Raw genomic sequence first — 14,032 nt, 5'->3', positions numbered from 1 at the left:
ACACATTTGTTTTTCATTAACTTATAAGAGAGTTATAGAAATCTAAAACATTGATCAGACTTAGCGATGTTTCCAGAAACATCTCTGTGGATGGACTTCTAGAAAAGAAAAAAGAAAAATGACATCTTTTGAAAGTCAATTTTGTTTTTGAAGCATAATAATTTTTAAGGTATGAAGAATAATGATATAAAAAAATCTAACATTTTATTTTTGTGACAAAATGCAGTGAAATAATGAAGAGGTTTTTTTTAAATAAGTAGATGAGCAAATATTTACAAGAAATTTCCTTAATGAATATTAAGGAAATTTAAAATGGGAAAATTTCTAAACTATAATTGTAGTTAGCTGTGAAACTGTGTAGGTATGAACAACCAAAGTTGCAACTGAATTTTATCAACAAAATGGACCCTTAATCCTGAGGTTGAAATTCTATTTTAGTATGTTTCTCATTTTGTCTAATTAAATTAAAATATAAAAATAAGATTATAGTACAAGCAGTTGACATTTTCCTTAATTGAGGCAGTTCATTAAAAAATTAAGCTATATATTAAAGATTTAATGTAGTTTTTATTAGATTTTTACTATGCTAAATATCAATATTTCTACTAAAACAGCTAACAATATTATTATTATCCAGATTTGTTTTCATAATTATATGTTCTTTTATTTTTAATAAATCCAGCATTCTATCTTTAGCAATATATCTTCTAAATATGTTCTTCTAAATATGTTCCTCCCATATTTTTGAGAATAAAATGTTTTACTCATACTTGAAAGGAATCACTTTTGAAAACTTTATAATAATGCATACAACTAAAATTATGATTTCTCTATCTTCCTGTCTTTGAAAAGCTAAAATTAATTTTATGAATTGCTTTTACTTTCAGTGCTAAGATTGATAAGGTTGATGTGTACAATATTTAAGTGATGTATCTTGTTTACAATTCTCTGTGGTCCATTACCAGTGCATTTGAGAGGAACCATATGATTATGGTCTTAAAGGTTGTCCTATAAATATACTAATTTTGTTCCATTTCCCTACTGTCCTTGTCAATAGAATAGCTAAAATTTATCCTGATCTTTTTTTTTTTCTGAAGGACTTACAAGACTGTCAAAAGTATGGATTAATTTTGTGAATCTGTCATAAAATGCTCCCACCTAAAAAACAGTTGTGGTTGAATTTAAAGTGTATTTCATACTTTCACTGTACTAAGACTTTTTTTAAGGGAAAACGTGGTTAACAAAAGAACCTATTCTTATTGGAGTCTTTAAGTTCTAACTTCATGGATTTTTTGAAGGCAGCATTGCACTAGAGAAATCTGTGTATGGTAAAATGTTGTCAGATGCAACTTTGAAAGTGTAGTGTCCAAATCTCAAATTAATGATTTATTATTAGAGTATAAGATCATTTTGGAATTGAATTATCTATTAATTATTATTATCCAATAAAAGCAATAGTCTGTATAGAATAGAATCATTAACTAAGTTACTTGGAACAATAGTACATAAAATGTTTTTGAATTCCCTGCTTTATCTCAAAAACTTTGTCCCAGTACTTATTTATCACGTAATGATCACAGCTCCATTAACTTCCAGTAACTTCATCTGCACAAGGTGATGTTCAATTTCTTCATCTTCTGAAGCTGAATGCTTTGCTTCAATCTACCAGGTCCAGAACAGGAATTGGTGTCCAACCAAGCCTTGCTGCTCTTAATGTACCTGCACACCAGCTGCAAATAATTGCTTACTTCCATAGTCCTCAAGAGAAATTTAGTTTATAATGAATATTTTTTTTTATTTTACAATGAAGGGGAACAATTCTAATTAGATGATTGGGAGACTGATAGAACTGTGTAAGTTGAAAAAAAAAGCACAGCACGAAGCTTCTTCCATGCTGATGAGTGGTTACTCTAGTAATCAAAGGCTCTTAGCCATATTCCACTAAAGCTTGTTCCGTATTAACCTTGGTAGAATCACAAGAAGGTTGGTTTTTCATTATAAAACACACACTCTAGAGTTATTTAATCCAAAGCAAGGATTTTTTGTTTCATTTAAATAAAAAAGGAAATAATTCAACTATCAATTTAATTTTGCTGCTGCTTCAGGTGCAACATTAGATATCATAGCTGGATTCACCAGGTTTCCAGCCAGCATTACTGAGAGTCTACAGTGTGGCATAATCTGTGTGACATCCTGGATTCCCAAAGTTATAGTAGCACAAGTGGCAATATCTCAAATGGCACAGAGACTGTCATTGGATTCACTGGACAGGGAGCCAGCTGGAACATGGAGTTTACCCTCTGCCTTCTTGAGCAGGATGAGGGTCTAAACTTGACTTTACAGTGGACTCCAAGGTATCCAGGTAGTTTCCCAGACAACTGTTGTCAATACCTAGGATAAAAATGGAAACTTCTTGGCCTCAAAATTTACTGACAATTCTTTCTTCTACAACTGAAAAAATTAAAGTCCTACTTTTCCCATCAAAAGAGAATGAGAGACCCTCTCCCCTGGAAGACACATCTGTACTTCATGGACAGAAGAGAGATCTGGACAATCGTTTTCTGCAAATGATGGGTAGACTGGGAGGCCTGTGTCTTCTCTTTTTTTGTTGACCCTTGTCTTCCATCTTAGCCTCTTTGTTATTGCTAATAACACAATGCTGCACACTAGTAAATTTTAAAGAAAAAAGGATAATTTTGGCTCACAGCTATGGTCCAAGGTATGGTCCAAGGTTGAGAGGCTGAGTATGGTGGTGACCTTCTTGTTTGCAGCGTCTCAATGTGGCATAGGGCAAGGTGAGAGACAGGAATTATGCCAGAGACCTGGCCAACTGGCTTTTGTATTAGACCCATTCTTCTTTTTTAATATTTAGTTTTTAGTTTTAGGTGGACACAATATCTTTATTTTTTTATTTTTATGTGGTGCTGAGAATCGAACCCAGTGAGAATCGAACACATGCTAGGCAAGTGCGCTGCCACTTGAGCCACATCCACAGCCCCAAGACCCATTCTTAAGATAACTTGCTGATGAGTCACATGAATGGGTTAATTCATTCAAGACAGCAGAACCCTAATTACTTCTTAAAAATCTTACCTAGTCTTATATTTTAATAACTCATGTGAGGAATTATGTTTCAATATGAGTTTCTGAAGGAGTAAACTATATTCACACCACAGAAGCTTGTATACTTACTTGGTCAGGTACATTTTAGGATGTATATTGTACAGGTTTGGATTGATGTCCAAGGGGATTTGGGTCTTTCCTCCCTTCTTTTAGGGCAAGCCTAAGAAAATGCCTTTTTCAGAGGATAACAGTCACCTAGAAGACAAAAAATCTGACTTTAGGTTCTGGTTGTCCAACATCAATGACTGTGGAGTCCTGTAGGTTGTTAGGGGTGGCAGATAAAGCTGGCTCGTGATGGGAGAAGAGAAATTCTTTCTCTAATTTATCTTCCTGGGTATCCCAAGATGAGTTCTCAGTCCTGCCCCTCATACGATAAAAGTTGACAAGATATGTCCTAGGCTTCAATGATTTTAGAGTTAAATAATGTGTGTGGGTCACCTTTTGGTTGTTGTGGCCAAAATGTCTGAAAGAACAACTTAGAAGAGGAAACATTATCTTGGCCCATAGTTTCAGAGGTTCAGTCATGGTTAACTGACCCTAAGGCAGAAATGTCATGGCAGAAGGGCCTAGTAGAGGAAAGTTGCTCAGCTCATTGGAGTCAGGAAGAAGATAGAGAAAGGGAGGGGCTTTGGAGAAGATAAATCCTTCCGGGTCAGGCCTCATTGACCTACTTCCTTCAACTAGTTCCTACCTCCCAGTAGTCCATTCAGCTATCAGTGATGACATCATGATGCAATGGTTGCCTTAAAGACTCACCTCCCAAACCATGCTGGTTTGGGGATCATGGTTTTAGCACAAGACCTTTGTGGGACATTTAGATCCAAACTATAACATAAGGATAAATCAAATATTATGATGCAACGAAATTGTCGATAATGGTATAAACAAGTCAGACTGCTGGAGAGCATAGCAGAATCTTCTTGTTGTTTCTCTAACAAATATTTCTGCTTAGCAATGGTATCTTGTACTTAGAGCAGTGAACCTAGCCTAGTAAGCTAAAGCTTTTGCATTTCCTAGTCTATCCTGCCGCTGCTATCCTTGAGACTAAGTTTGGCTATTGAGTGTAAGTACACTCTTTGGATTTCACTCATAGAAATCTTAAAATAGATGAGATTTTTTCTCTCTCTGCTCTCTCCATTCTGCTACTTATGACAAAGTGGTAAAAATTGGAACTCTAGCTATTCTCTTGGAGTAGAAGAAAGAGCTACAGCTTTTGCAATGTTGAAGTGATAAACCTGAAGATGGTTGAGGCAATGCAGCCTCCACAAAAGTGAGGCAAAAGTGGATACTCCTAATTTTCTTTAATGCAAGAAAAATTACCTCCTGTCATCATTATTTTGGAATTTACTCCTAAGTATATATAAACGTAATCCTAACTGACACTGATTTCAGAACCATCAATGGTTTGGTTTGGAGTTGACAGGGCTAGAGATGAGGATAGGGTCATGCTGTGGCAGGACCCAGGCTCATTCACTGAGATGGCAGTCACTTCTGTACTAACACAATACCTGGACACTACCAAAATTGCTCTTGGCTTCTAGTAATTAATGACCAAAGCCTCAGCAAGAAAGTCAGAAGCTCAGGAGGAATTAAGAACTTTGGAATAAGACTAGATTATCACAAGGCTCAGAACTACAATTTCAAAGAATAAATGTATTACACATACACACACACACACACACACACACACACACACATACCCATATATGCATATACATATATGTTAACGTTACATGTATATGTATATTAATAGGTGGGGGTGTGGAGAGAGAGAGACAGAGTGTGTGAGTTCTGGACAAAAATGCAAAACTTGAAACTTACATATTGTATTTTCGTATGTAAGTACAACAAAAATTATCCAAAATTAAAATCTTCATTTTCACCATTTTTTCACTTATTGAGTCTAGTGATGAAAAAAAAATTAAAATGTTTTCTCAATATTTATTATGAGTTCAATGTTATATCCCTCTATATCCAAATTTTATGCACATATTGAGCTTGTAAGATTTCCATTAGCTTGTGAACTAAATTAAAATGAGTTTCCTCATTGAAATATAAATGCTAAACGCAAGTTCTTCTGTGTGGCATACCCTATATAAGTGACTTAACTGCTCATGACTCCATTCTCTGGGTTTTCTACTTGGTCTATTAACAATAATGACAAACCTTCAAGATTTCAAAGAAATCCATAAGTATTTTACCCAAAAGGTTATTGAAATGCTTTCAGAGAGTTGACATGGTGGCTTTTATAGATTATGAAGGCAGTCATTAAAAATAAGATAGTATTTATTGGAGTAACATGAAAAAAGTATCCCAGCATGCTGTAAATGATAATGGAAATCTTTGATTAATTTATTACTATCACATGGAGTTTTTGTAACAGAATCTTAAGCTTTGAGTGAAGCAAATGTGGTTTATTGATAAAGTCTTTTGGCCTCTAAGTCCTTGATATATTAAGTGAAATGCTTAGAACTTGTAACTTTACTAATAAAATCACCAGTTTGAGTTTCTTCTCAAATGCAATTTTAGCTAACACATATTGGTAAATTTTCTTTTGAGTAGAATAAGGATAGCTCTTTTATCTTTACAAGTAATCTCATGATAGCTTTTATCAATCAAAGACACAAATCTTTTGCTGCACCTCACAATTTGGATAACAATGATTTTTTTCTTTTACAATTCATTTATTTTAGTAAAGCATTGATATTGATAGCTATTCCCAAAATAAAATTTGGGAAAAATATTAAGAAATTAAAAACACATTTTAGTTGTAGATGGACACAATATCTTTATTTTTTATTTATTTATTTTTCTGTAGTGCTGAGAATTGAACCCAGGGCCTCACATGTGCAAGGCAAGCACTTTACCACTGAGTTACAACCCTAGCCCACATTAAGAAAAAATTGAAGTGTACTGTCCAGTTTTAAATAAAATAGAGATCCAGAAACATGGTCTATTATCAATAGAATAAGAATAATCTCTTTTCACATTTTGAGCACATATTTATGAAAGACACCTTTTGCCCTGTGATTTTTGATTGTTTATTTCTTCATTCTCCATATCCTTCCATCTTTATTTCCCTATTTTGACTCTTGCCAATGTCTATCTTAGTGCTTCTGCTTATGTATAACTGTAATGCCTGACACAGACAGCAAGCTCCCTCAGGGGATAAGTCCTGTCCTGTCATCTATAGATTTGTGATTTTGAGTCTCATCCTGTACTTAGTCATTGCTGCCCACTGTGGAAATCTACCCTTCAGCTATTAACAGCAACGATGCCTAAGAATACCTCCCACTCCAAATTCTCTGCAGTTGTTGGTTAATTAGATAAGCGTTCAAATAAAAAAACAGCTGAACTGATGTAAGAGAGTAATTTCTCAATGTTCATACATGCCTTAAAGGTATTTTTAAACCTTTTGATGTAGTAGTTTTCAGTTTTTATGTATATTCTGAAATCATGCCATAAGCCAGTCAAAGTTGTATGTTAATATAAAATTAATGACAGTGATACTAAGGGGAAATAGATATATAGGTGCTTTATGTTTATTATTTTGCTAATTTCAAAATGTTGTGCCAACATTTTGTATCATCTGCTCTTTTAATTAAAAATAGTTTTAAATTCATAAAATAAAATGAAAATTTTAACACAATAAATTATAAGACATGCAGTATAATTGTATGGTTTCCAATCAAATATCAAAGAAGATAATGAAATACTTTCTGAACAAGAAACTATATTTTATTATGAAATTTTAAAGCAAAATAATATTTGAACTTTCTGACCCCCAAAAGCACTATCTTGAAGTGTCACTGTTGCCAATGTGAACTCAAGAGTATATTTTTGGGTAGATTATTCCCTGCTTCTGCTGAAGCAGCTCTTTTTGACTCTGCATTAGTTGAGAGAATGATGCAGAGACAGACTATACAATAACTCCAAATACTTTAAATCCTTCATCTCCAAATAATACATCTCTGAGTTGATAACCTTGAGGAGATCTTTTAAAATAAGATTTTAGGTATTTTTTTCTGACTCTGCAAACTTTTTATTGATAGCAAGCTATATATTTTGTTTTTGTTACAGTAGAAGTTTCTTGGTTTGTTCTTTAATTTTATCTCAGATAGATAAAAGTTTGGGTGCAAACTTTACCTATATCATTTTCCATACTATTTTTTCATACTCTCCTCATTGGAAATATTTTTACAGTAGAATGAGAATTACTCTCAAAAAAAGGATTGCAATAAAACAATATATCTACTTGTTCAAACTCATGGTTAGTCTATCTGGCTAGACTTTTAGAGTTGCAATTGTCTTTTCATATTAATTGTTTAATAGAGTTGACAGTTTTTATCTGAAAAAAATTATGACAAAGCTTCATATTTTTTAAATGCTAACATGATGGCATAATACTAACAAAAATAGGTGTAGGGGTTTTTTAAAATAGCTCTGAATACTGGAATGACTAAATACAAGCATTGCAAGCACTATTTTAAATGGATCTTATAAAGACTTTTCAATGCCAGGAAAAATAATTATGGTATAATTTTAAGAAGAGAAAGATACAAAATTGCATTTGTAATAACATTAACAATAATAACTGCAATAGAGTAAATGTTTGTTCTACACCGTTATTTTAAAGCATTTAGTAGATAGAAATTTATGTACATTTTGAGGTGACCCATGACACAATTATGCATCACCACTTTAGGAATGAAGTTTTAAAAATGCTGTCATCTTAAGTACCTGTCAATAGATAACTGGAAAAGAAAATATGGTATATACATATACAATGAAATATTATCCAGCCATAAATAAAAAGAAAATTCTGTTATTCGTGATAATATGAATGAACCTGGAAGATATTACACTAAGTGAAAAAAGGTAAATACTAGAGACAAATACAGCATGATCTCACTTACATGTGGAATCTAAAATAGTCAAAGTCAAAGAAACAGAGTAAAATGCTGGTTGCCAGGGGCTGTGGCTAGGGAAACTGGGGAGATGTTGGTCAAAGGGTGCAATGTTTCAGTCATGCAGGATGAATAAATTCCAGAGATCTAATGCACAGCATGGTAATTACAGTTAATTACACAGGCAGCCCACTGCATCTGCAGATTTGATTAAAAAAATTGGTGTTTGTACTGAATATGTACAAATGTTTTTCTTTTCATCATTGCCTAACTACTATGTTATAACAGCTATTTACATAGAAATTACATTGTATAATGTGTAATAAGTATTCTAGAGATCATTTAAAGTGGATGGGAGGATGTGCATAGGTTCTACACAAACTTATGCCATTTTATATAAGGGACTTGAGCATACATGGATTTTTTGGTATCTGAGATGGGGCTTCCTGTTACTGACTCCTCATGTATACCATGCTATGAGGTACTATATTGTGCATTTGAAATTAGCTAAGAGAGTAGATCTTAAATATGCTCACCACACATATGAAGGTAACAATTGAGGTGATGGATTTGTAATTTTATTGAATGAATCAGTACACTCACTGTGTATATCAAAACATCTTGTTGTATACCTTAAATATATATATAATTTTTGTAAGTCAATTATTTCTTACCAAAACTCAAGAAAATGTGAAATGAAAATGAAGATTTGAGGCTTAGCAAGATTAAAATGTGTCCAATGCATCTACCAGTGAGTGGCTCTGTCTAGATCCTGTCTCAGTGCCTCTGGTTTTACTGTCAAATGAGCATTTAGAATTGGTTGTCTAATCTATAACAATAGATTTCCTTGGCACTTCAAATTCAGCTTTTTTACACACACACACACACACACACACACACACACACACACACTCGTATCTCGTGCTTATAGCTGCATAACTTTAAAGAGCACCATACACTTTCTCCTTTTTAGCTCATGCCCTAACCAATTGGTATTGCATTTTGCTGAACTAGATCCACCTCTTCCTGTCTGAGCAACAGGAAAACAAACTTCCTCTTTCCAGGAGTGACCTCAAGAAATAGCCAAACAATTTGGCCAGTTATTGTCAGAAAAACAGCCAAATATCAGTTATGGAAAAGTCTAAGTCACTGTTTTACACAAAATGATCTGGTATTTTAATAGGTAACTCTAAACTGTTTTGCTTGAGTTAACTCATTTATTTGTATGGAAGTCTGTTTTCTGACTAACATCCTAACTGGGTCACATGGAAATCACTGTTCAAAATCAAGAACATTACAGGAAACAGGCTACTTATTGTGTAGAAATAAGAAAAGAATATTCTGGAGTTGCATTCTGAAGAAATTCCTGACACTACCCTCAAGAACTACAGTCGCCCAGCTTCCACAGAGAAAAATTATGGCTGGATTTGAAGGTTCACAATCAAACTTTTGTTCCTTCAGGTCGTAAACATTTACTGAGTACTCTCGCTTGTTTACTGAGCAACTAAAAGCAACGTACTGTGTGAAGTAATAGGAATGCCACAGTGAGCAAGACAATCAGGAACCTGGCAAAGTCTTTGTCTTCGTTTTTCATACCTGTCAAGTTTAAACTGTAGCCCTAGCTCTTGTTGCTAATCACTTGACTCTGCCATTTATATATCTAAAACATTTTCCCAAACTAAAATTCTCTTCTTTGGCTTGTGTCCCCCTTCAAACAAAATAATATTCTCACAAATGAAAATCTGAAATTAAATGCATCTATTTCCTTAGTTAATTTGAAATGATGACCTTCTGTACTTGAGACAAGAGCCTTCCAGTCACCCCTGGACTCCTCTCTCATACTCCCAATCTAAATTGTCAGTGAATTCTGGGAGGTCAAGCTGCATGGTCACTCAGTCACTGCACATTCCACTGATGTCCCCACTCTGACTTGGAATATGATATCGGGGACCACTGAGCTCCCTGGTTTCTCCCTTGTCTCTTAGCTTGGTGGTCTACTCCCACCTGTGATCTTAGTATAGACAGTGTTCAACACAGCAATTAGACAGATCTTTTTAAAATGTAAATTATATGACACTCCTCTGCTCAAAACCATCAAGTGTCAGTCTATGTTCTTCAGAATTAAGGCCTGAACATTTCTGCTCACCAACAGGGACCTATGTAACCTGTCACCTTCCTTGCCTCTCCAGCTTCCTCTCTTATAATTTCTCTTACTTCACCCTCAACTAGAGTTAGTGCTGGTCTCCCCAGACAATTTTCACTTACAAGTACTTTGTGTGTAAACATTTTCCTTCTCTCCTCTATCTCTCTTTTTTGGTAATACGGGTTGAACCCAAAGGTGGTGTTTTACCACTGAACCATATCCCCAGTCTTTTTTTTTTTTTTTTTAAGTTTTGAATCAAGTTCTCACTAAATTGTTTAGGACTTCACTTAGCTGCTCAGGCCAGATTTGAACATGAAATCCTCCTTCCTCAGCTTCCGGAGTCTCTGGGATTATAAGCATATGCTACCATGCTGGGCTTCTCCCCTTACTTTCACATGAATTTGCCTCAGTCACCTACTCAGCATTGGCATACTGCATCAGGTATATGTTTAAATGTCACATTTCAAATGAGGGCTTTCTAAATGTATTAGTTTCTGAGAATGAATATATATATATATATATATATATATATATATATATATATATATAATTATATAATTATTTATATTGTATTTCATGATGGATTGTAAGATCCATGAGAGTACTTTACTTTCTTTAACTTTACATGATATAAACATTAAATATCCATATCAATGAATCAATTCCAAATGATAAATGAATAGAGATTCTGAAAAATGATAGGAATGACATTATAATAACTTCCTGAATTTACTAGTCTAAAAGGAAAGATAATCATGCAATGATAAATTGATGTCAGCATATACAAATGCACAAATAAAGAAGTATGAGTTGAATCCCTTATAGAAAATTAAACATGTTAAAAAAAAGCCTTGATGGACTGTATACTACCAATGTCTCTATAGTGTTCTCTACAATGCTAGAGAACAAGGCACTTACTGAAAGAGGACCTGTCCTATTCTAAGACAACAGGACATTGGGCAGTTACATTTGTACCTTTATATGGAATGGTATAAGTTCAGTGGTAGAGTTCAGTGATTCCCCAAACCATCCTTATATTTGATAATTCACCCAAAGTACTCAGAGAACTCACTGAAATCTGTTAGACTATGAAAGGATACAGATAAAAAAAAAATCAGCCATGGGAAGACATGTATGAAGCTAACTCCAGGACAGTTCCAAATGTAGAGCTTCTAGTTGTTCATTCCCAGTGGAGACATGGGAATTGTTAACACCTCCTGGCAACTCTGTGAAAACATTTACTGAGTCTTAGCAACCATGGCAGTCACACAAGCCTTGATGCCCAGAGCTCTCCCTGAGTCATATAGACATGTTCACCTTCTAGGCTGGACTTCCCAGCACCTACAGAGGTCAGGCTAATGTGTGATCCAACAGCTTCTCATAAATCACATTGATCGCAATGACTGGTTGTGGCGGTCTAACATTTCTAGAAAAGAAAAAAAAAAAAAAGACACTTTACTGGGTAGATCATTCTAAGAGTTTAGGGATTATCTCCTAGGAGCTAAGTGCATAGCCCAGACCTATTTTTGGGTAAGGTAAAATTCTTTATTACACACGAAGTTCCATTTATAAAAGAAGAAACTTTTCTTCCAAGTCTAGTATTGTTCTTCATATTCAGAGACATTTTCCCAGTCCAGTGCCTCTTTTGGCTCAGAACCTTGATCATCTTTTATAAATTCAGCACTTTTATTTTGGGAACATCTGCTAATTCTACTTCAATCTGAGACTGGGAGCAGTGATTTTTGTATAGACTCTGCCATTCTGACCACAGTGAACTAGAGTAACCTGATTGAATTGAAGACCTTCATCAGAATCTTTAAAGTTGGAAAGAAAAAAAAAAAGAAAGACTTTTCTTGTGTAAAACAAAACAAAAAAAAAATGAAATCACACAACTTTTAGCAAATATCCTGAAGCAAAAGATCTTAGTTACAAATTCTGTCTGTGTCATTTATAAGCACGACAATCTCATTTCTACTTCAGTTTTAGAACTCTAAAATGCAATTAATGATAAATATTTCTCCTAAGATTGTTGCAAGGATTATGAGTTATATATAGAGCAATGAAAATTTTTAGTATGCACTTCAGGTTGCTACTATTTGTTGTTACCAAGGGAAATGTTTTTTTTTTTAAGTAGAACATAAAGATAATAGCATAAACCATTTTATTCTAATTAATTTGGAATATTTGCACAAAATGATACATTCCAAGACGCAAATAATTTGCCTTGACTGACTAAAAAGATACAACACAGGGAACTCTCATGTCAATTTTCATAAAATTTAGAAGTCTTCCCACAGAGATAACCTTAAACCTATATAATTTTACAGGTGAATTTAATCACATTTCCAAGAAACCTATCATTTAAATCAAACATTTCAAGAATGGAGGGAGCTAATAAAGCTTTGAAACTCAAAGTAGGCAAGGATAATACAAGGAGGGTGATTCAAAAAAATCTATAGATCAATTTATGAATGAAAAAAACAAAAAAACGAGTAAGTCATGGGAACAATGAGGAGAGAGAATAAACCACAGAAGATGACAAAGTACGACGCCATTCATATAAATCTCAAAACCAAAGAGTTATTGTTCTATGGTAGATTTATTTATACTGAAACCATAAGAAACAAAGGAATTACCAAAAAAAAAATTCAGAATAATTGTTACTTCCTGCCAAGAGACAAAAATCAGACATATAGGCAGAACCCAAGACATGTGGCAGTGCCTTCTTTATTGTATGCTCTGTAATTTTCGTACTTACCCATGACCTTTTGTCTGTATCAAATGCTCACAGTAAAGCAATTAATAAAATGCTATGAATAATGCAACTGTGAATAAATGATGTTTGCTATAAATTAAAGTGGATGTATATTCTAGAACTATTAAAATCATCATGTAACTTATTTTCCTTTGCTGCTGACACGCGCTACTCTCTCTCTCTTTTAAACTGTTAATGTGCTTATATCCATATCCACTCAGAAGGCAGTCAGCAAATATTAAATTATGGCAGTTATAACACTTATGCTTATGTCATTACTATTGTGTTCTTCAGGCTGATGCTACTTCCAGTTTGTTCTCTCATCTAACTATTCAAGCAAGCCTGGATGGCAATGAACCTGTTTGTTTTTAAGTTCACATCAATAAAAGTCTCATGATTAATAACACATGATGAACAACTTGCTTTCAGTTCAATAAATGTCACACCTGACCTCATTATTGGAGTCCATATATTCTTTAAATTAAACACCTTTAAACTAGGAACTACAATGTGCCTTATGAATATCAACACACCGGTTCCCATAAAATTTCAAGAGGAGTTGTTCATATTACCATTCTAACACATTTTAAAATATTAATTTTTACAAATTTATATATAAAAGGAAGGAAGTTATAAGTTGCTATAGGAGTGCTTTCAGATAAATTTGAGTGAATTATTAATCCTTGTAAATACTTAGTCTGTAGTTAGTCTGATAAAAAGCAGCATTACCAGGCTGGGGTTGTGGTTCAGTGGTAGAGCACTTGCCTAGCACGTGTGAGGCACTGGGTTCGATCCTCAGCACCACATAAAAATGAAATAAAGATATTGTGTGTTCACCTACAATTTAAAAAAGCACTACCATTTCTTAATAAAGAAAATTGATATGGTGTATAAAAATTTTAGAAATGCTTCTGTCTTGGTTAATTTTCTGCTTCTAGAACAGAATACCACAGACTGGAAAAACTTTTAAAAAGTGGTTTATTTGAAGTGGTTCAAGAAGCTGGGAAGTCTAAGACAAATGGGCCAAAACTGGTGAGAGCCTTCATGCCAGGTCATGGCACAGAAGAAGGTATCAACGGTGAGAAGCCCATGAGAGCTGGGGAC

This window comes from Callospermophilus lateralis, chromosome 7, assembly GCF_048772815.1.
Source record: "Callospermophilus lateralis isolate mCalLat2 chromosome 7, mCalLat2.hap1, whole genome shotgun sequence".
Lineage (NCBI taxonomy): Eukaryota > Metazoa > Chordata > Mammalia > Rodentia > Sciuridae > Callospermophilus > Callospermophilus lateralis.
Note: the sequence above shows the minus strand (reverse complement) of the source record.